The 22443-nt window shown below is 38.5% G+C and overlaps 1 protein-coding gene across 6 annotated transcripts in view; it reads right to left on the bottom strand.

The window, feature by feature from the left end:
• The window catches only part of EBF1 (EBF transcription factor 1), a 399420-nt gene that overhangs the window by 47461 nt on the left and 329516 nt on the right, over positions 1 to 22443 (bottom strand). The window lies entirely within an intron of this gene.

Here is a 22443-nt window from a genome sequence, read left to right as displayed (position 1 = left end):
CAATAACCCCCAAATACAAAGGTCTGAACACATCAAGTAAGCAAGGGATGATGGCAAACCCGTTTGCCCAACTGAAGCTTAGCTAATCACAAGAGGCATAAGAGAGAGGAGAGGACACTCAGCCCTGATTGGAGTCACTTCAGTCCTAAAGGAAAGTGTAGAACTCCAGGTGCCCTGATACAAAAACTATGATGCGAAGTTCACCGCTAGCTTTGGCCAATTTCTGTTAGTACAGTGGGAGGGGTGAGGATGATGGGATTTTCCATGGCTGTCGAGATTTTCTGCTCCCAATCTTGATGCCTGTCTTTTAAGAAGTGGATGGAACACAGCTGATCCCTCACAGCACCCCAGTGAGGTGCTACTGTTTCTAACCCACTCTAGGTCTGGACTTGTGAGCCAGGAGGACTGGGTCTCCTTGCCACAAAACATTTACAAAATACATTTGTTTATGTAACCAGAATTTAATCTTCTCCTTTGGATGTCGGTGGTCTTAATATTGGTCCCTGGTGACTTACAATCAATAGATGTTTAGTTAAGCAATTCACTTGTTTTGGATTAACAGTTATTGTGTGGGCAATGGGTATGTGGCCACTTCCGCAATAACCCCACATCTCCTGATGCAGTGAATGTTACAATCAGACATTTGTTGCTATTAGCTTAGGAGATGCTGGAATCCAATTTTGAAAAGCAAGTAATAAAGCACCACATAAAAAATAACGGTGTAATTACTTCTTGGTCAGGTTAAACCTACTGTGACGATAAAAACCAAAGGGAGCAGCATCATAAGTGGGTTTGCTGTAAATATGACACTGGTTCTGACCTTCGGCGAGCAAGAAGCTTGAAGCTACCCACCTAAGCCAGGTGCACAGGAGAATATTTATGTTGCATATCTTTACCAAGCCTCTGTTTAAAAGCACTTTAATGAATGTACCCCAGGAATGCCATGGCAATTCTCAAGAGCTAAAGAGAATGGACCAGTCACTAAATTACTGACCTCAAGGCTTTCAGGTTCCCATTTGAATTCAGGCTCTCAAGAAAAGGGATTTAGAAACTTCATGGGAGAGTAATCACCATGCTGGTATAATTTGTTCTCCAAATGTAGAAGAAGAAGAAAGTAAGGGGGTCTAACTGGAACATGGACCACACTGTCCAAGAGGTGAAGGAAATTCTGGCTGTTGCTGTTGATCTATGAGCAAACACCGGTAACCCAGTGATATGCGCAGAAGAAATAAACCAGCCTCTGCTTTCAGGCTGTGATCTTTCACATCTCATCCCAAATGCTTGAGAGGCTTCCTGAATCCACATGAAATACCGTGGGCGTGTGGGTGTAGGGTGGGGGAGAGCCTTAGCCACAGTTATGACAAGAACTTTTAAGGATGGCATGGCACAGCCCATGTGTAAAGATATCATGATTGTTTTCACCTGCTGCCTTTGATTATTTCCAGCTCTTGGGAAAACATTTAGTTAATATCTTTGTTTAGGCCCTCTAAGAGTTGTAAATGGTTCTCCTAAGGTTTGTGCATTTTGAACAGACATTCTGACAGGATGCTGAAGACAGCATTAGCCCACCAGTAAAGCAACAGCAGGCTAAGTTTTACTAATGAAAGTGACTTCTATAGGTTAATTTCTCAATGACAGCAATGAGCACGGAAATGCAAGTACTCTTGGACGCTGATGGTTAGAAATGGGTATGAGCTTTTTGCAGGGCAACTTGGCTATCTGTGGGTGGAGAGGATGAAAGATTAAGTCTAGAGACCAAATCATCATGAGTTTGGAGGCATCTCCAAATGGAGGCCCGGTGGCCACACAAACCACTTCTAACAACACTATTTTTCCAAGTGGACACAGGCTCACAGCAGTCACACCAGCCTTGTCAAACTTCAGAAATGCCACCTTGTGTTTCAAGAAGACGCTGTTCTTGCTCTGACTCCCCTGGACCCTCCTCTTCCTTCAAACTGGAAATAGAGACTGAAATTCTCCAAACCGAATCTTCCAATTCTGTCTAAATTGATGGGTGTGATGGGGTGGCTTAAAATGAATAATAAATGAGAACAAGGGAAAAGAACTGACCTCTCTTCCATATTCTCTCTCTGCAATCTGCCTGTCCCATTGGAGGCTGGTGAATTTAGAGGAAATGAAAATACATATTTAACACCATGTGTGGAATTTACTTTGCCTGAGGCCACTGTGTCAGATATTGTTGCTGGGTTTTTCAGAGGGCTGGGGCATAGCTGCAGGGGCAGAGACTAGGCTTGATAAACTGCTGACCAATTCCCAGATGGAAAATTTTTATGATTATATTGGGACAATAGGTACTGTGACCCTTTAAGAACAAAATCAAACATACTGGATTGCATTCTTCAAAAGCTACCGAAACAACTTTTAGGGAAGAATACATTCTTCTAAGTCTCCTTTCTAAGCTGGAATTAACAACTTGATCTTGATGCAGTCAGGTAGAGGGGCAAAAGCACATACATTCAATCAACTTCAGAACTTTATTGCTGCAAAGATCCTTCCTTTTACAGCAAACACAACCAAGCTTGGAGACCCTAACTGATCAATGCAAGATCAATCTGCTAGTTAAGAGTTGAATCCAGAAGAAAAAACTCAAATGTTGGAACCTAATTCACACCAGGTCCCACATGAGTCCTCCATGTAAGCTTGATTTAAAATAAAAAGGATCATTTACTGAGAAGTAGTACTAGGCATTTTAAATTTAACTTATTTTTTTTTCTTCAATGGCCCCAAAGGTAGGTATTCCTGTTTTAACAGATGAGAAAACTGAGATGGCAAGGGGTGGGTAGGCAATGAAAAGAAGTGTGACTGGGTTATATCTATGAAAAAAGACATCACACCTGCCCTTTAGACAACATCCTCATTGAAAGATCCATCTCCTGTAACTACTGACCATTTCAAAGCCAAATGGCCCTGCCATTTTATAAAATGAATACTAACTGCAAGGAAGACCAACGAAGCCTCCCAGGATCTTGAAGTATCATGGAGCATATCTACAAAGTGTCCACATTTTTTTCTTAACCATTGCCAATCTTTCTTAAAGTCTGTTTTGCAAAGGCCCCTGGAATTAAAAACAATGTGCTCTGACTTGACCTAAATTCTTGAAATGGAAACCTGATAATAATTGTAGCCCATAGGAAATGATGCATAGTTAGAATGTACCAGAAGCTGTGCTCAGTACTATGTTAAATATCATTAATTCTTAGCCATCCTTATGAAGTCTGTTCTGTTATCATCACCATTTTTACAGATAAAGGAAGACCCTGAGAATGACAGATGTGATGGATCCTGCCCAAATTTTACAGCAGTAAAAGTAGAACCAGGATCCAAACTTAGGCAGTCTCCAGTGCCCACCCATTTATTCACCCTTTACAGTGGGCCGCCCCTGTGGAAGCATTTAGCTAATACATTGGAAGGGATGATGTTATCTTGCCTTTAAGGTACCATGGAAGAAAACAAACAATAAAAGATGTCTCAAGCAAAACTATCTGGTTTTGACTTGAAAGTATACATGTATACCCACATAGGCTACATAAAGACCTGACTCCAGGAAGATGTGAGTTTAAAAAGGGAAACTTTCCAAAATGGATCACACCTAAGCCCAAAACCATTTTCTGTGAGGTGTATGGTGGTGATGGTGGTGATGTCACCCATAAAAGAGATGAGAAATGACACACACTTCTCCATTACTACCTTCCAGCTTGTTTAATCTCACCTGGCAAGTTTTCCTTAATCAAGGAACTTGAAAATTGTATGGAATCTTGAGGCAGCTCTGGGTAACACAGGTAAGAATTCTGATATGCTTTCTTCATTAACTGCTCATACCCCAGAAAGGAGAAGGAAGCCTCTCCTCCTGGGTTGTCTTTTCACTGGAAAACTCATCTTAATTGAATGCACACAGCAGTTAACTATCTTCGAATTCACAAACCATTAATGCCCCATTTTCATAGAGCGTGGCACTCTCCGGGCTGTGCTGCCAGGAATGTGAGATTCAGCAGGAATGGGGAGGGGACCGCAGAGAGAAGGGAGAGCATCAAGGCGCTCCTCTTCACCAGCAAACGAGAGTTCTGGGGCTGAGCAGGGGGGACAGCGGATAATGCTGCCCTTGCAAAATTGACATCCTTCCAGCACTGTTCTGTGTCAGCTGCAAGGGAATCACAAATAATGCCATTCTGCCATTCTTGGAATGCCAGTTAAGCAGGCTTCAAATGTGCCTACGAGGGAAGACGAGGTTTGCAAGTGGTCGTGTGGACGTAAAAAGATGGTATTAATGGTAAAAGGAAGGGGGAAAGAAAAACTGTTTGCACTTTTCTCTCTGGAGATATCTGGTCTGTTTCAAAGTTCCACTTTTCTTTCTCTCTCCAGGCCAGGAAGATCTAAGCAAGGTCTTGAGGTGTGTCCCCAAAAGACTCTCGTTAGGTGGCTCCCTGTAGCACGGCAGGTACCCGTGAAAGAGACCCTGGATTAACTGCCCTTCTGTGCCAGGGGCAGCTGGTTTCTTGAGGGAGAATTATGCCAGCTGGATCTCTTACCGAGCGTGTAGCCTCTTGAAGTCAGAAGGGTGTGAGATTATGTCTCTGATGATGAAGATATTTATAATTAGACTTTGTACGAGATATAAGCATATTTTTTACTGCATGGGGAACTATTGGGGCTCTATCAACACTTTCTTTAAATGTCATGAAATTGTCAGAAACCACTAGGAAGACCCATTTACCAAAATAGGCAATGCCATCTTTTTAGAAAGCCTGATTTTGCTTTTGAATAAACTCAGAATCTGACCATGTTCCCCTTGGCCACGATTCTAAAATCAACTGTGACTATAATTCCTTGAGCACAGAAGGGAGACTCCTGACTTGCCACAGCCTTGACCTTGGGCTTTGGTACTGAAGGTACCAAATCAGGTCATTTGAATCCCAGACCAACCACACTACAATGAAATCCACATTTGGTAGGAAATGATGTGAAAGTAGGGTTCTAGTTCACCTGCTAGTAATGGCATTAGTTGTGGCATAACCCCATAAGCTCCCAGACAGTTTAGGATTTAGAGAAAACAAAATAACAGTATTACATGAGGGAGATAAACACACACCGAATTAACAGCAGTTATGAGTTTCCTTTACGTGGCAGGAATATTTTCTTGGCTTTGGGATTTAGAATGTGAACAAGGAAGGCTGGGCATGCCAATTCTCTGAGTTTCATTTGCCTGCCAGAATATTTAGAGGTCTGGGCAAGGTAAACTAACGCTCCCGTTTGTGCTGAAGGCGACGTGCCATTGACTTGTCCCAATCCGAGTATTAAATTATCTTTCCTCATGATGACACCAACACTGAAACTTTATAGAGAGCTTATTTTATAGTCAGCAATATGGGGCACTGGATTTTATTTCCCTTTGGACAATACGATTGTGGTTAGCATAAGACAGTGAATCCAACATCAATCCTCTGTCAAAAATAGTTTTATGAAGGCCAAAGGGAGGGTGGGCATACCAGAGGCACACCCAGTTGGAGATATACAAACATTGAAAGAGAAACTAACATAAATTCTGTAAACAACAGAAGTCAAGCTTTCTTGGGGTCATTAAAGACCTACATTTTATATTCAAACAGTAGGATATTTACTGAAATATCAGATCAACTCTTAAAGGACTGCTGGCCCCAGGGGGTCTTATTTGTAGTCCTCTGTCCAAAGTCCATTAGACAGGGTCCCTGTCTTTAGTAGAGTGGATCCAAATAAATTCTGAGAGGAAACAGATTCCATTCCCTCCGTTTACTTTATTACTATTGATTTCTGAATTCCCTCCAATCTCTTTCTTGACTGAGCAGATAATATACATTTAGTACCACAGGTAATTATCCCAAATGAATCCAGTGTGCAGTTGGGTGATTAAAAAAGAGAAAGGACATTGATAGATTAAACACTTAAACATTAAAAAGTATGGCTGATTGTATTAATATATACAAGAGCTTATAATATGCTCATTTCATGGCTAGATATAGTTTCCTAGGCTAATCACAAATTCATTTGTACACTTAGACATATTTTATTTCCACTATTCTATATTTTATAGCATTATCGTAGAGTACAAATGCTAAAATAATAAAAACAAAATCATTTCAAATATTTTTTAAACTCTACCTTCTACAAAAAGGAACCACTTAAACAATGTTTTTAAATATTTAAAAGGGATTAGAAAGTTTAATTGCCAGAAATGACAATGGTTTTTAAAGCATCAAAGATAGAAAAGAGAACAAGGAGTGTATCATTTTTAAAGTATATATAAAACAACTTAAATATCTAGCAACAGAGGCATGGATAAATAAATTTAGTAAACCCACACTGTGGGAGATTATGCAGCCTTTTAACACTATGTTTATGGAGAAGTTGTAATGCGTGGGAAAATGCTTAGTAGGCTATGTGAAAAAAACAGGATATAAAACTGTGTGTGTATACACATACACAATATAACCACAAATATGAAAAAAATGTTTATATATATTTGTTACACGTAGAAAAATATGACAGAAATATATGAAAATGTTAGCAGTGGTTATCTCTGGGTGATGGGTGTTGGACAATGTTCATTTCTCTTATCCTATCCTGTTAGTCCCTAAATTTTCTGTAATTAGTTTATATTATTTCTATATAATATATACTATAATCACTAAAATTACATAAATATATAATGTAATTACTAAACAAATAATAGAAAGATGGACAGATGGAAAACTGGCATTGGATGGTAGGTTTGACCCATGTTTTGTTTACTCCTGGTTCAAGGTTATCTGGGAGCCCTCACATGCCAGGGGTATCTGTTCTGGCTCCTGTTTGAAAATCTACCCATTTATGGGTGAGTTTTCTACAGAGTCCTACCAGACTTGTGTAAGTATTGAACACTCAGGGATCATCACATTTTTAAAGAAGGAATATGGTTATATAGATATCGAAGTCCTTCTGAAAGACAGCACAGTGGAACAGTTAAGGGGATGAATTCTGGAGCCAGACTGCCTGGGTCTGACTACAGCTCGTCCGCTTACCAGTTGAGTAACTCCGCAAAACGACTTAATCGTTCCATGTCTCAGTGCTTTATAGGTCAAATCAGGACATCTCTACCTCATAGAGATGTTAGGAGGTTAAATGCATTAATATCTTTAAAATGCTTAGAAGAATATGACATGGTGTAAATCCTTACATTATTCGTTTAATAAGTAAAATGAAATTTTGACTTGTATTAATCAGAATACAATTACAAAGGAAGAAATGGACAAAATACATGTAAAACATTTGAGTTTTTGTAAGTGTTTTGGTAAGCTCATCTGGGGCAGGGGTGTAACGTTCTGTTGAATTAAGGTCAGTGCTCAGGACTGTAGTAGTTTTACATGGTTTTTCCATATTTGCCAAAGATCTGTCCATCATCCATTTCTAGGAATGTTGTTGATGATACTAATGTTCAATGGAATACTTACTATGTGCCAGTATTGTGTGTAAAGCTTTGTTTGCTACTCTATACTTAGACTCTAACATAAGACTCAGAACTAAATAGGTGTAAAATAAATGTGTACTGAGTGAAAAAGCCAGTGAATGAAGTACTTCACCCTGGCTGCATCAAGTTCTCCAAATATGGGCATATTTCCACAAAGGGAAATATTAAGAACTAGAGTTGAAGTGTTAAATTTCTCAGGATCTAAAACTTATTTTTACTGTTATGATACGGAGACACTGAGATGGCATTATCAAAAGAGCGGGGCAATGAAAAAAACTATTTATTCTGAGAAAAAAGTTGTAGCTCAGCACTCAAATGTCTTCCAGGATCCTTTTCCTGGGGCATCCATAAGGACAGAAGGAGCAATGGAAGTGGAGGTACCAAGACAGCCATGGCAGCACCAATAAATAGAAATAGCACGTCCCACTGGCTCTGTGGTTTTTTTTCCTACCAGGTAGTGCATGACAAGAGAATGTCAAAGCAACTGAAATCAGAGACAACACTTGAAATAACGGTCTAGAATGGTCAATTTTACTGTAATAAATTTCATTACTGAGAGAGGAAGACAACTATTTTTAGACACTGTCTATTGTTTTGTATGGATTTCAAAGTTACTCTTCATGCATCTAATTTCTAAATTCATAGTATAACTTTTAGCATTTTGTGGAGGTCTTGGCTCCAAAGCAGCAAAAGAGAAGTGAAAGGTCCCATGGTTGTCAAATCTTGATAAGTTCTCAGTGTCACTTTTTTCAAATGTGGAACTGCTCAAACCACACAGATAATTATAGATGACCAGATTGTAACTGTTTTATTGCTTCTTTTTCCCCATAAATTTTAATTTTGGAAAGTTAAGTGAAAAATGTGGTTCCAATTTTCTACAAATTGCACACAATTTGGTTTTAACAAGAAAATAGAAAGAAAGGGTATGTTCTTTAAAGTGAATTACGAACTAGAGTTTGTTTTCGCTTGCTCAACACCGCAAGAATAATAAAGCACAAAATTTAGAAAAGATGCCTTACAAAATGGAAATCATGAACTGTAGTAAGAAAAGCGTAGAGTAATTTTTTATCTAAACATGGTTTAAGCAATCTAACAGGATAATACAATTGAGCTAGTCTTTCTCCCTCTGGTGAAACAAGCTAAAGTTAAAAAGGAAAGAAAGAAAGAATGAAAGGAAACAGGGTAGAAGCCGACAACCTTAATGCATTGTATAACAGGAAATCTCTTAATAAGAAAAGGCTGTGTACATCCCCATCTTATTCTCTCCAAAAGTGCCACTGACTACAGAACTACTGATATTGAAAACAATATCAAAATCATTGGAATGCACACCTAGAAACAGAACAAAAGACAGGAAAGAGATTTTTAGTGGAAAGAAATTATAGCCATCTGCTGAGTTCTGGCTAGAATCTTAGAGTTAGACCATCATGCTTTCTGTATTCAAGGGAGCAGACAAGAACTAGCATGTTAAAGACAGGAAGCCCATGATGTGTGTCTACCACACCAAAACTACCAGCTGGAAGGCAAACAGTGAAATCAATCAACCAGCTGTTTTGTTCTCCTTTGTGCCAAACTTGGGGTTGAATATATTCTTTCATTCCTTCAACTGACCACTGCTTTCAACTAATCCACAATGTAGACTATCTCTAAGTATAAGGCAAAATATATTATTCAGATAATAAACTGCTTCATCACAATTCTCAATCTCCTTTGATCAAATTGCTCCAGGGCCCACGCTATGTAATAGCACCAGTATGGCTTCCTCCAATTTCTACTTCCAAAAATGTTTACTTTCATACTGTGACGACCAAAGATCACCTGTGCTTTATTTGTATCCTATAAACAAAGCAGATCAAACCTTAACACAAGTACTTGGTGTAATGTTGTACGCTTAGGTAGTCTTTTTGGGCCAAAAAGTACTATTTGCTAAAATTTTTCTATCTGGGGCTAAAGTTCCAAGTATAGAGTGCCTCTGATTATTCGAACACCAAGTTCTGACTTATGAAGGTCCAGCTATAAACTGGGACTTGGCAAACTTGGAGTATTACTCATTGACTAATAATTCTATTAGTCAAAACTGCAAACTTCTGGTCAACTGCATATTTTACATATTACTGCACAAAGCTCTAGCAGAAGTTCACCATCCAAAATGTCCTTTGAAGGCATCACTATTAACAAGAGATGATTTACTCTCTTGAAATATAAAAGCTGAATTTTCCCATCCAGAAGTCAATAAATCTATGTGTTGGTAAAGAGGCTATTCCCTACCTGTAGCAATCAAGTTACGTAACCCTCAGGCAATGACTTTTCACTGTGCACAGACCTCATGTGTATCTCAGTCCGCAGTGTTTGACTGATGATATAGTCTGATCGAAATGATGATGCAGTAAAATGGGAGGATTTCACAGCGAAATACTCAAAAAAGGCAAAAAGCTAGCTAGAGGGGTATCCACAGAAGGGCATCTTGAGAGGAAAGCAAACGAGAAGGCTTACTACTCACAAACCAAGGCCGAGGCATTTTTCATTCACTCATTTATTCTTCCAAACATTTATCCATAAGAACTCCCTCACCTGTGCCTCCGACTTCAGCCTTGTTTCCACATCTACGACATCAGATCAAAAATATCATCCTGTTTACCTGACAAGGATCCCCAGATATTTGGCTCTTCTTTTTTTTTTTTTTTTTTTTTTTGTGGTACGCAGGCCTCTCACTGTTGTGGCCTCTGCCGTTGCGGAGCACAGGCTCTGGACGCGCAGGCTCAGCGGCCATGGCTCACGGGCCCAGCTGCTCCGTGGCATGTGGGATCTTCCTGGACCGGGGCACAAACCCATGTCCCCTGCATCGGCAGGCGGAGTCTTAACCACTGCGCCACCAGGGAAGCCCCCCAGATATTTGGCTCTTATTTCTCTCTAAGAAAAAGTGTCTGGGTGACACTGGATGAAGGTACGAAGCTTTACTCACTTCAGTGCAGGTAATTGTTCTTAGTCAAAACTGAATGCAAGTGAATGTTCAGGATTTTCCTTAACAAGATGAATAAAAGAAAAATACCCTAAATGCCTTCAAATCTCTCGGCGGGGACAGGGGAGTAGCATGGAATAAGGGCAGGGAGGAGCAATGCAAACGATGAGCTTAGGAAATCATTTTTACATAAATTCTGGAGTAGTGTAGAACATATTCTAAGAGGTAAAAATAAAGAGAGGGAGATGCGTGGGGCAGAATTTCTTAAAACATATAATTTTCACATATAAAGACCGCCCATTTTTGAGAAGCTGGAGCTCAATAACAAGGGGAGAAAGCAGGAGACTAGAATTGAAAGGAATCCTACACCCTCAGTCCCCTAGGCAAAACCTTCTCCCAGTCCCCAATTCCCTGGACTCCCAGGCTGGCTGCCCTCCCACCCCACCCCCACCCCCTGGCCATTTATCCAGATTTCTACCAGAGCATTTTATCAGTTTGATTGGCATCATGTGCCAACGCAGCCTGCCCTCTATTTATTTTTGCTGTGCACTGGAGTCATATTTGGATCCCTGGGCCTTTGCACCATACTTTGCACATAGTTGGCATTCAATAAAAGGCAGAGAATGAAACTCAAGGGAACAGCAGACTTGTCTGCTTTAGAAGCTTAATTTTATTTTCCAGTTCCTAAACTTTTCTTGGGATTAGTTAGCTGAAGGCCTAAAGGCAAGAGAAAGGACAGGAATTGAGAGGGCATTTTGAGGTATTTCATGGACCTGGAATTCTCACAGAATTAAAAGCCTGAGACTTACAAGGGACCTAGTACAATGCCGAGCACAAAGCAAGTGTACACTTAAGAGCTGAGCACATCGGTAGGGGAAACAAGGAGGAGGGGAAAGGACTTCCTGGAAGATGGCTGCCATGGAGGGATGTCGGGAGACGCTGTGAAGACTGATGAAGGAATCTAGGACAGGGTCTAACAGTAGACGTGAACGCTATACCCATATATTCAAACCATAGTTTGGTGAAAGATCACCTGACAATCACCTAAGACTCTAAATGAAAGGGTATAGATCAAGACCGCTGGTGGCTTTTCTATTGAAAAAAACAAGGTGTGAAATCAGTTTTTTTTTTTCTTTTTTTTTTTTCTGGTTCTTTTCCTGAAATTTCTAACCTGGACAAAATGTCTGTGGTACTTTAACAGCTCAGAAAACTTAGGAGCAAACCTTAGGGAGTTTTGGAATTGGCCCAGAGTCCTAACTTACTGAGTGTGCTGTGCCCTGGAGGTGGGTTCACCCCACCCGGTCATGGTTGAGCCCCTCAGATCCAGGCTCTTTCCCTTCGGCCAAATCTCAACCACAGCTAAATTTTCCCAGCCTCTGGAGGCGAAGTGTTTGGGCTGCCTTCTGACCAAGTGTGAGAGAGTTTTTTTCTGTTTATGAGATAGGCTACAGAACCTTTCCCAGGATAATCAGTCATCTTGACTGGTGACCCTAGCCAGCGGCAGACAAAACTGGGAGATCTAAATCAATGGATTTGTTTTGTAAAAATCACTCAACTCTACTGGGACAAATTTGATTTGGTTTTAATTTTTTTTTTTTTTTTGCCTTTTTTAAAATTGAATGACTTATTCCTTCTTCAAGAGTTACTTTGAATATTTTGCTTGAACCCATTCCTAATTAAAAATAATCTCTTTAAGTATAAACATAATGGTTTTCTAATTTTCTTTTTATTCACCCATCCATCAATCTGTCCATTCAACAACTATTACTAAACTTTTTACTCCCCGCCAGACATTGTGCTTGAGGTGATCAAAATGCAAACGCTATGCTTCCAGCTGTGTATTTTTCATTCCTGAATAAATATTTGGCAAATAAAGAAAATGAGGACCGAATGAACTAAGTCATGAAGAGGGAAAGTCCAAATAGGAGAAACAAGCAGAGAAGAGTAAAATGTACGCATGTGACATTGTCTGAACAGTAATACAAATTCTTAGGGAATTCTGCGACAGATTTAAAATGTGGGCATTTATTGGCCACTAATTCCTGTGGCCTTGAGGTTGCGGTTCTGGCCATTTTTTAAAAAAACACACAAAAAACAAAAAACAGTTGATGGGACTTTTCTGTAAAAATGATGACTTTTGACCCAGATGCTCAGAAAAGAAAATAAAGTGGGCTCTTCCCAGATACCCCATCACCCTCGTCCAGGGGCTGAGCCAGAGGCTTTTCTTCTCATGGTTAGCCTGGAGCAATGCTTGGCTCAGCTCTGACCCAGAGGTTGGCGTGATGCAGATAACAAGGCCACACATCTGCTCACAGAATTGGAAAGCCTCAGTAGGACCTAGGGCTTCAGAAGGCATGCATCCTATATTCTCTAAAGAGAAGGAGGGATGTGTGCTGCGTAACCCACAAGAATCATCACAGTGCCACCCTAATTGTCTCCCTTTTAGGCTTACCCTTGCACTCTCATTTCTGCACATGAACAGCCTTACTTCTATTGCATCAAGTAAGACCTCTAAGTATCTCTCATTCTAGTAGTCACTGAGGAAAGTATGGGATGAATTGACATTTGAGAAAATCAGACCCTTTAGACTATAATCTCCACGAGGGCAGGGCCTGTGCCCATCTGATACATGGTATCTCCAGTAAGTAAAATATGGATGATGATTAAAAAATGTCTGCTGAGCGAAAGAAAGAATGAATGATCAGCACCCAGTGCCACACTTCATATTACCTTTGTGGCTAAATACTGATGATAATGCTATATGCTCCAGACTCTGAGGCCGGTCTGCCAGTGTGCAAATCCTGGTTCTGCCACCTTCTAGTTGCGTGACCTTGAGCAAATTCTTAACTCCTCTTTGACTCAGGTTCTTCACGTGGAATGTGGGGATAATAATGGTACTTGTCTCATAGCGTTAGGTATTTTTTTAAGAACAGATGTCTAAAAATATGTCATATGCTCAAGACAGTGAGTGGCGCATAGTAAGTACCTTTTAAGTGTTAGCAGCAATAGCTGTTGTTATTTGTTAATGAGAATCGGGGGATTCATTCAGTCAACAAACGTTTTTTGAGCATCTACTCTGGGCCAGAAATAGCACTAGGCACTGCAAATACTCTGGTGAACCCAATAGAAATAGACAGTCAGATAATCAATTCACAGATTGAGAACTACTTAAAGTCATCAGTTATAAGAACTCCCATTTCTTGAGTCCTTAATGTACACCATTTATAATCTGCTAAATGTCTTACTCATATTATCTATTTTAATCATTACAACAAACTAGTGAAGAAGATACGTTTATTTCCCCCATTATTCAATATAAGAAAATAGAATTTTAAGTAGTGAAGTAACCTGTCAAAAGCCAAAGAGCAGGGCTCTTGTCCACTCATTCCTTCAACAACCACTGGGTACCGCTGTATTCAAGACTCTGTGTTGACAAGAGAGAACTAGTACACACAAGTAAAATCACAGTGACAGCCACAAGTTTGTTTTTCAAAATCAGCCTGTCTCAAATTAAAAGAAGCACACAGCAGAAAAGGATTATAGATGAGCTATGATATGATATTTATTTCTATTTATTTGGGACCATACTAAACAATCAACAGTTCATTTTGACAATCTGTTTGCCAACAAGCAAATAAATAGCATTTTTAAAATGATTCAAACACAGCTGCCATTTAAAAGCATCAATGATTTTTTAAAAATAGGATCTATTAGAAAAAGTAATCTTAGTGTTCTTTTTAATTCGGGCACTGCAGAAGCTAAGTAATCATTGTTGCAATTAATTGCCTTCTTGTTGCTTGCCACTTTCCTTTCATTACGAGAAATTAGAGGGTAGAAGCAATTATACAGTATATATTTATTCAAGCTAAGATGACTTGACATCATTTATAGTATGTGTACTTCCCAAACATTGCCTGATTATTCTTTTAAAACTAACATTCCTTTAGCTCCAAATGACTTAGCATACTCCCTGTAGTGACACACTTGATAATCATGACTCAAAAATGTGGAGCTGGAAGGGGCTGAGATAATATGTTGCCCCTCCCATATTTATCACCACACTTCCTAAATCATCCAGCTTCGTAATGATGATTTCTTTCCATTCTTTGTACTGTTTGGCAACTACGTGTTTTGTGAATACCTAAGAATGCTTATAAATATTCTCTTTCCTTGCAGCCAATAAATCTTTAAAATTAAAAGACAACGTTTAAATGACTTCTGCACTTCACTAGTGTCTCCACTAAATGTACCACACATCTTGCAATTTCAATATTCACAGTTTAAGACTCAGTGATGACTTCCAATCTTACTTTGTAGATAAAGAAGGAGGGGTATGCTTTGCAGTTTATTGAAAGCTATTTTGTGAGTAAGTCTTGATGGTTAAATGTTTTATTCTTTCTGCTTCTCCATCCTTCCCTCTCCATCCACCTTTATTGACACAAGGCATTGGCCTCTTGTTCCACAGAATTTTCTTTTCTTTTAGAGCCAGAAATGGAGAGACAAATATTATAGAAACAACAATTTCAAGGATCTGGTGCAATGACATGGATCAATGCTTATTGAAATTTCAGGAAGCTTGATCTGCTGAGGACATAGTCAGCCGGCATGGCTCATATTTCTAGATGATATCACAGAGTGACTGGGGGATGGGGTAGGGAAAGTGAAGCTTCTGGGCAAATGATAGCATGGCTTTAGCACTGGGGAAAATCCACAGATGCTTAGAAACAAAAGCGTGTCTGGGTGATGCTGTGCAGGCTAGAAGCAATATCCATTTATATACTGTTCTAACTCTACTGTACTAATTGCTATTTAAAGAAGCCCTCCTGCCCGATTATGCTCTACCAGATCACACTTCTTATTTCTTTCATAACACTTTTACCAGTCTGACAATTACGTTATTTACTTCTTAAATTCCATGTTGCCTTCCTTCTCTTACTAGAATATAAGTGTCTTGAAGGGAAGAACCTCACTTTTCTGGGTCACAGAGCCTAAAAGATGCCTGGAAGGTAATTGGTATCAAAACTTTTTTATTAAATTGGAATTGGAATCTTATTCCACTCTCTCCTCCAAAATAAAATAAAATAAAATAGAGCAAAATATTCACTACTAATAGGATAATCAAAGTCTAGAAAGAACCTAGACTTCTTCAGCAATGAAATACATTCTACCATTTTAAGGAGTTACAGTGATGACTGCATATTGTCGAGTTAATGTGTCAACATCTTAAACATTAGAGATAAATTTATAAATTCATGATCAGTGAATATGAATGTCAAAGTTTCAGGCCATATTAAAGATTTCGCTCAGAAACGACAATACTATGGCCTAGTCCAAAAATTGTCTTAAAATATAAAATGATGCCATGTCAAAGCGAAGTGGCATAAATGTGTTGCTTTCAACTTAGTGACTTAACGAAGAAATACAACAGATGCAAATGTCTTCAGACAAGACAAGAATTCTTTCCAAATATGAGAGCCCATTACAGAAGATGAAGATCTCTTTGGTCCCTAAATGAATCACATGGTGTCAGAATTGTCATTAGTTACTATAAGGCAATGAAGAATTTATAAAATCAGAGCCAATATGTTATTAAGACCAGGCACAGTGGATTTAAGGCAATATAGATTTCTGAGCTATTTATTTATTTATTATTATTATTGCGGGTCCCACTGTCCCAGCTGCAACAATCCCAACTCTCTGCAAGGCCCATGTAACAAGGTGATAGTATCTGAGAAATAATGAGCTGAGGAATGCTGTTCTTTCTTTCAGAGCAATCTCAGGTGCGATCTTATACTGTAAGGACTGGATCAATACACCCAGCAGCAAACCGCTCGATACCCCCTGAATTATTGCTTCATTTTTCTTCTTATTATAGATGAGTTGTGTTATTATTTTCCCCAAATCAATATTTTACAACCTTTTTTATCCGTTTCTCCATAAATTTTGTGATTACTTTAAACTGGGAATTCCGGTACACTAAATAAGATGCAGTATTTGAAAGGGATGGAATGTACTGACATGTTTTTGTTTTTGTTTTTGTTTTACTCTTTTAGACACAATGCCTTGTTAAAAGGCACATCATAATCAATAGCCAAAGGAACGTTTTTTACGGGGAAAAGTTTAACATAACCCTGTGCTTGCAAAAATAAAAGTGCAAATCCTTTAAAATAGCAGCAGCCCAAACAACGCAAAGCTAAAAAACACAGAAAGAGGCACGATTGATCAGCACTTTGCATCTGAAATTTCATTCCTAATGCTTTGTCTCCCCTCCAGTTTAAGGGCCAATACAATTCCCTTAAATTGTTTCTCACAAAGGAGATAAATCTGTGCACCTTGGAGAGATTTAATTGGCTTCTATAGCTGTCCCCTGCTAAGTGTTTAAAACATCAGCAAATCAAATCATGTAAACTCATACCCTGTTCTGCTGTCAGTTTGCTCCAAGCTTGATCATTTAGCTGTTAACATTAGCAGCACCCACACTTCAGGAAAGAGATCGGGTATATACTCCCTCCGTGAGCTCCAGGATGACTTAATTCTATGCTTCCTATGAAATAATGTGTGTTATTTGGCAGAGATGCTCAGTCAGTGGTAACTAAATAATCATTACAGTGCAGCCAGTGGTAATTACATGGCAATTCACACTAACTTCATAATAAGCACTGTATTTTTCACTATATCCATCTGAGGATGAGGCAGAATCATAGTTTTTCATTTCTTTTTAATGCCACCCAAAATAAAAATAAAGTAAAATCATTTTAAGGGCAGGAGGATAAGGAATATAACCGTGGTGAATTAAGCTACAGATTTCATTAAAGAAATACTTAAATCCATGAAGTCTAATTAAACATGACATCCCAGAACTCACAAACAGTACTTCTAATAAACTCATTAAAATCTTTGGTGGCTTCTTTAGAAAATGGGAGGATATTATATTATAGGCTGTTATATTACATTAAGGTTTTATAATTGTATACGTCCTCTTCTCTTTTTATGCAAAAGGTTACGAAACTTTGTAAGAATAGTTCTGCTTAAATCAATGAGTCTTAAACAACAATGTGCTTCTTGTAATATGTACTTAATAATGCGATAAACTGTCCTAAGTGGTATAGAATAAAAGGAGAAGCACTTTATTCTGATTGGCTGAAAGGTATCAGGATAAAGGGACTCAATTCCTTATAGCATTGCCTGAACAATTTACACTCAAATCTCCATTTACATATGTATTATTTAATTGGGGCAATTATCAAGTCCTGAAACCACTTTTCCATTACAACCTGGACTCTTAGAAGGATTCACACCATGAATGCATCATATCTAAGTATACAAAAAAGTAGTCTGAGAAGAAAGCAGTAGGAACAACTTTAATTGAATACTTATATTAGTAGATTAAATTAGGTCTGTTTTAAATGAGCCACTCTTAATTAGCTGCAGTTAGGAAAGTGGAATTAATATATTTTACTTTTTACTCTACTCATTACATTTAGCATCAATGGACAGCTAGCCCATTTTTGTTTTTCACCAACAATTGAGTGCCTTTTGGGGAAGGCCTGGAAAAAAAAAACCCAAAAAACTCATTTATTTGAATTCTAACATAAGCCCCAAGCAAGATTTAGAGCAGAATCCCCTTATACAATCTGGATTTTTTTATGAACTGGGATATGCCACTGATACAGTGATACCCTCCTTCCCAGATAGCTTCAGGAGAGGCCTATAACAATTCACATGTTCATTCACTGTCAGCCAGTCAGGCAGCAAACAGTAATTGAAATACCTCACTGTGCCAGGCACATAGCAGAGCTCTCTTCCCAAGCAGATTTTAATCTTGTCCCTGGTTACCATCATCTTGAAAGTATTTCCCTCTCATTGCCCCTAATGATGGTGATTTTGCCTCCAAGCCCACTTAGTAAGCGTAAGATCACTAAATGCAGCAAAGCCTGACACATCTTATCTCCTCAAGGACTTCCAGAGAACTGAGATTTAAAGGCAGAGTGGAGGGTCCACAGATGTCCTCGTTAAGTTCCTACAGGCACTAGACATGAGAATGTGGTGGGGACAGTATATTCAGGCAGACCCCGCCAAGTCCCTCCCTGATCTGGACCTTGGGAAAATGACCATCTAGTCCGATGAGGTTTCCCAATACTTTCTGGTGACCAATAGATGTCCTGCTCATAACCTGGGCTTTCCCAAAAATATAGGATGAAGAAAACACCCTTAGATTGCAAGGCTCCACTTCATCAATGATAAAATGGCACTTGACTTTCCTCTCAGACTTTGATTTACTCAGAGGCGAAGAAAAGCTCCTTCTTCTCTTGTCAACAAAAAGTCAAGAATGTAAACAAATCAGAACAATGGTGTCCATGACACTTTTTTAAAAAACATATCACATATTGGAGGCCCAAGGAATCAAACATGCTATACTATCTCACCCTTTCTTTGAAAGGTCAAAGATTGATGACCTTAAAGAATTCAAAATGAGCCTGCTAAATGCTATGGTGATGTTGGTTGAATGATTTTTATATCCATGCAAAAATGTGATGTCTTTACATATTCATAAATATGGAAGTCCATTACAAAATAATTAGTTAACTCCATTTATGTATTATTTGTTCCGGTTCTATATACAAATCAATTATATGTCGGTCTGGGAAAGGCTCTTCCTACAGGAGCCTCAGTAGCCTCCTCTGCAAAATGGGCAGATTGGTTCAGGACATCTCTGAGGGCCTTTTCAGCTCTAAAACTCAGATTTATAAGCGTCTGTTTATTTCAGACCCTGTTTTGATAAGATCTGCCACTAAGTGAGCACTTACTACGTGCCATGCACTGTGCTAAGCTTTCCACGTGCATTATCTAATGGAATCCTCACAGCAATCATATGAGATATTATCATTCCCATTTTAAAGATGAGGAAACAGAGTCTCAGACTGGTTAAGAAGATAGCTAGATTCAAAGTGGGGTCTGTCTTAACTCCAGAGATCTACAGTCATACAGTTTCTTTATAACCAAATGAGCCATACAGTTTCTTTATAACCAAATGAGCCTTGTCTCCACACAATGTGGAGACAAGCCAAAGAAAAGGGCTCTGGTATAAAGATTTACCACCAGCTGAGTGACTTTAGCCAAGTCTTTTAAATTCTGTAAGCCTCGTTTTCATCTTGTATAAAGAAATCAACAACTTGGGTAATTAGGTTATCTTTAGGGCTCACATTTCATAAATTTATGGCTAGATTTTTCAATCATTTTTTCATACATTCTTCCATTCATTAATTTGACTAACATTTATTGAGTGCTCCCACTCTGTGCTAGGCACTGTACTAGACACTGAGAATACAGAGGTGAACAAGACAGACAAGGACCCTGCCTTCATGGAGCTTATATTCTGGTGAGAGACACAGACTGTGCACAAGTAAACAAAGAAATAATCCAGATTGTAGCAACTGGTGGTAAGTGCTATGAATAAAATAAAACTGCTATGTATAATAAAAGTGCAATGCTGGAGAAGCAGCCTAAGACTCTAGAAGACTCCAATCTAATTAGTGAATCATAACCGTAGAAAACTTAAAAAATGAAGTGAAGTATTTTAAGTCCATTTGTAGATGTAAAAATATGAAATACCAAAAAGTCTAATCAGTTACTTGGAGTGATATATATCTGATATCAGACCCATCACTAGGTGACCTAAATGACTTTTTTTAAAATTAATTTTTATTAGAGTATAGTTGCTTTACAATGTTGTGTTGGTTTCTGCTGTATGGCAAAGTGAATCAGCTATACATATACATATATTCCCTCTTTTTTGGATTTCCTTCCCATTTATGTCACCGCAGAGCACTGAGTAGAGTTCCCTGTGCTATACAGTAGGTTCTCATTAGTTATCTATTTTATACATAGCAGTGTATATATGTCAATCCCAATCTCCCAGTTCATCCCACCCCCTTCCCCCCGCTTGGTAGCAATACATTTGTTCTCTACCTCTCTCTAAACCTCACTTTTCATACCTGAAAATGGGTAAAAATACTTGTCCTTCCTACCTTACAAAAGAGACTTGAATGGGAAAGTCTTGGTCAACTGTACAGACTGCACTGAGGTAAATTTATTTAATTACACAGACATAAGACAAAGATGAGACAAAGAGGCTCAATAGCCAAGGCTGTACTTTGGTCCCTGACATATAACTTTCTGACAAGTCACAATAATTTTTTAGCTTTGATGCCAATAATTTTATTAAGCAAAATTTCCAACTCTTCCTCTGAGTCAGTGCACATTTCATTTTTCTAGTCTTGAACAAACTGGAGAAGTATGAGACATACAAGCTTGCTCAGAACAGATTCTCCAGGGACACTTTCCTCCACCCAAACCTCCCAATAATCTCAAATAGTCCGCCTGGCCTCAGTGAGTATTTTAAAAATCAGCTAACACTAAAAGGAAACTATGCGCATGTGTAGAATGAGTGGGAAGGCCTTATTCTGTGCAGATATTTAATGTAAGTATATTTTTGGCACTAAACAAAGGCCTAAATTAACTCCATATTAACTGGGAGTTGAGGCTTCCTGACACTAACCACCGAGGCTGATCCCAGGTGCTCTTCCCCAGCAGGTCAGGCCTTCCACGTGTGATATAAAGAAGCAAGCCACAATTGATGTAACAGGAGTTACATTTGGAGGTCAAAGAGCAGTGCGTATGAGGGGAAGTCTGCTTTTCTGTTGTTGTTTCTGCACACGATTTAGGGAGTCCCAGATTCTGTCTACTCCCTCACCATTGAGAGGTTTGGCAGAAATTCTCCAATCTGACATTAATGGGATGGTTTCCACCTGCACTTTCAGTGCCCTGACTAATAGAAGATCCACTAAGATCCACTTTATTCAAATCAAAAATACTATGTGGTACAGTATTCAGTTCACACCAAGGATCGCATATGCCATAGGACCCACCAATAGGAAAGATGGATCAATGTGCTGACACATATGGAAAGAATACCCTTCTAAAAAAAAAGTCCCCTTGTTATATATTTGAATAATTTTAAAGTCTCTCTTAAGACAAAGTGCTTTCCCAATTATGTTATTTTTAAACTAGGTACTGTTTGGGGCATGACCCAACTATAATCCATGGTGATGTTTAAGAGGTCACCTGAAGAAGAGAGTAAAAACAACAAGGAAGATTAGAAAACTTACATAAGTGTAGAATTTTTCCTGGATCTCCCACCATTACAGATGTTTCTCAAAACAAGACTTTCAAAGATCAGCTTTAAGAACACTGCTGAAGTGGTTATGTTTGGAGATTAAAATACAGCAAATGGTTAGTTATGGCTTTGATAAAATTTCAGTGAAAGCATCATGTACAGATTCAAAAAGATCTCAAACAACTAAGATAGAAGAGAATATGATGGGACTAAAATGGCTCTGACCTTGATAATTTTAAAAAAGCACTAATGTTAAAGATGGCTGTAGTGAGTTTGAATAGAAGTGTAAACCCTAAAGGTGGAAAAAGTTATATTTATAAATGTTGTAAATTATGTATGTGATTTTAAATATGTATACTTAATTAACATGTGAAATACTATAAATAGACAACTGATAATTCACTGGTATCTATAAATATGCATATGGCTAACATGGTCCTAAAACAGAAAACCTTTTGTTAGGAAAATGAGGGAACACCTTATATCAAGGTGTTATATATACTCTATTCTGGCATATATGGTGTTGAAAGTTCTGTGAAAGAAAAGCTGTGGTTATCCAACAATAGGAGAACAACTAGGTAAATTATGATGTGGCCACAAAATGGACTATTACATACCTACTAAAATGCATTTAGGAGGAATTTGAACTAACAGAGGAACGTTTACTTTACAATTCAAATTACAAAGTAGGATACAAAGTTATATACATATACTGTGATTCACTCTGATAAAAATACATAAGAGTTTATGAGAAAAATATTAGAAGAAAGACTAAAAAATATTAACAGAGGGATGGGATAATGGATCTCT

This window comes from Kogia breviceps, chromosome 4 (assembly GCF_026419965.1).
Source record: "Kogia breviceps isolate mKogBre1 chromosome 4, mKogBre1 haplotype 1, whole genome shotgun sequence".
Classification (NCBI taxonomy): domain Eukaryota; kingdom Metazoa; phylum Chordata; class Mammalia; order Artiodactyla; family Physeteridae; genus Kogia; species Kogia breviceps.
Note: the sequence above shows the minus strand (reverse complement) of the source record. Positions and strands in the feature narration are given on the sequence as shown.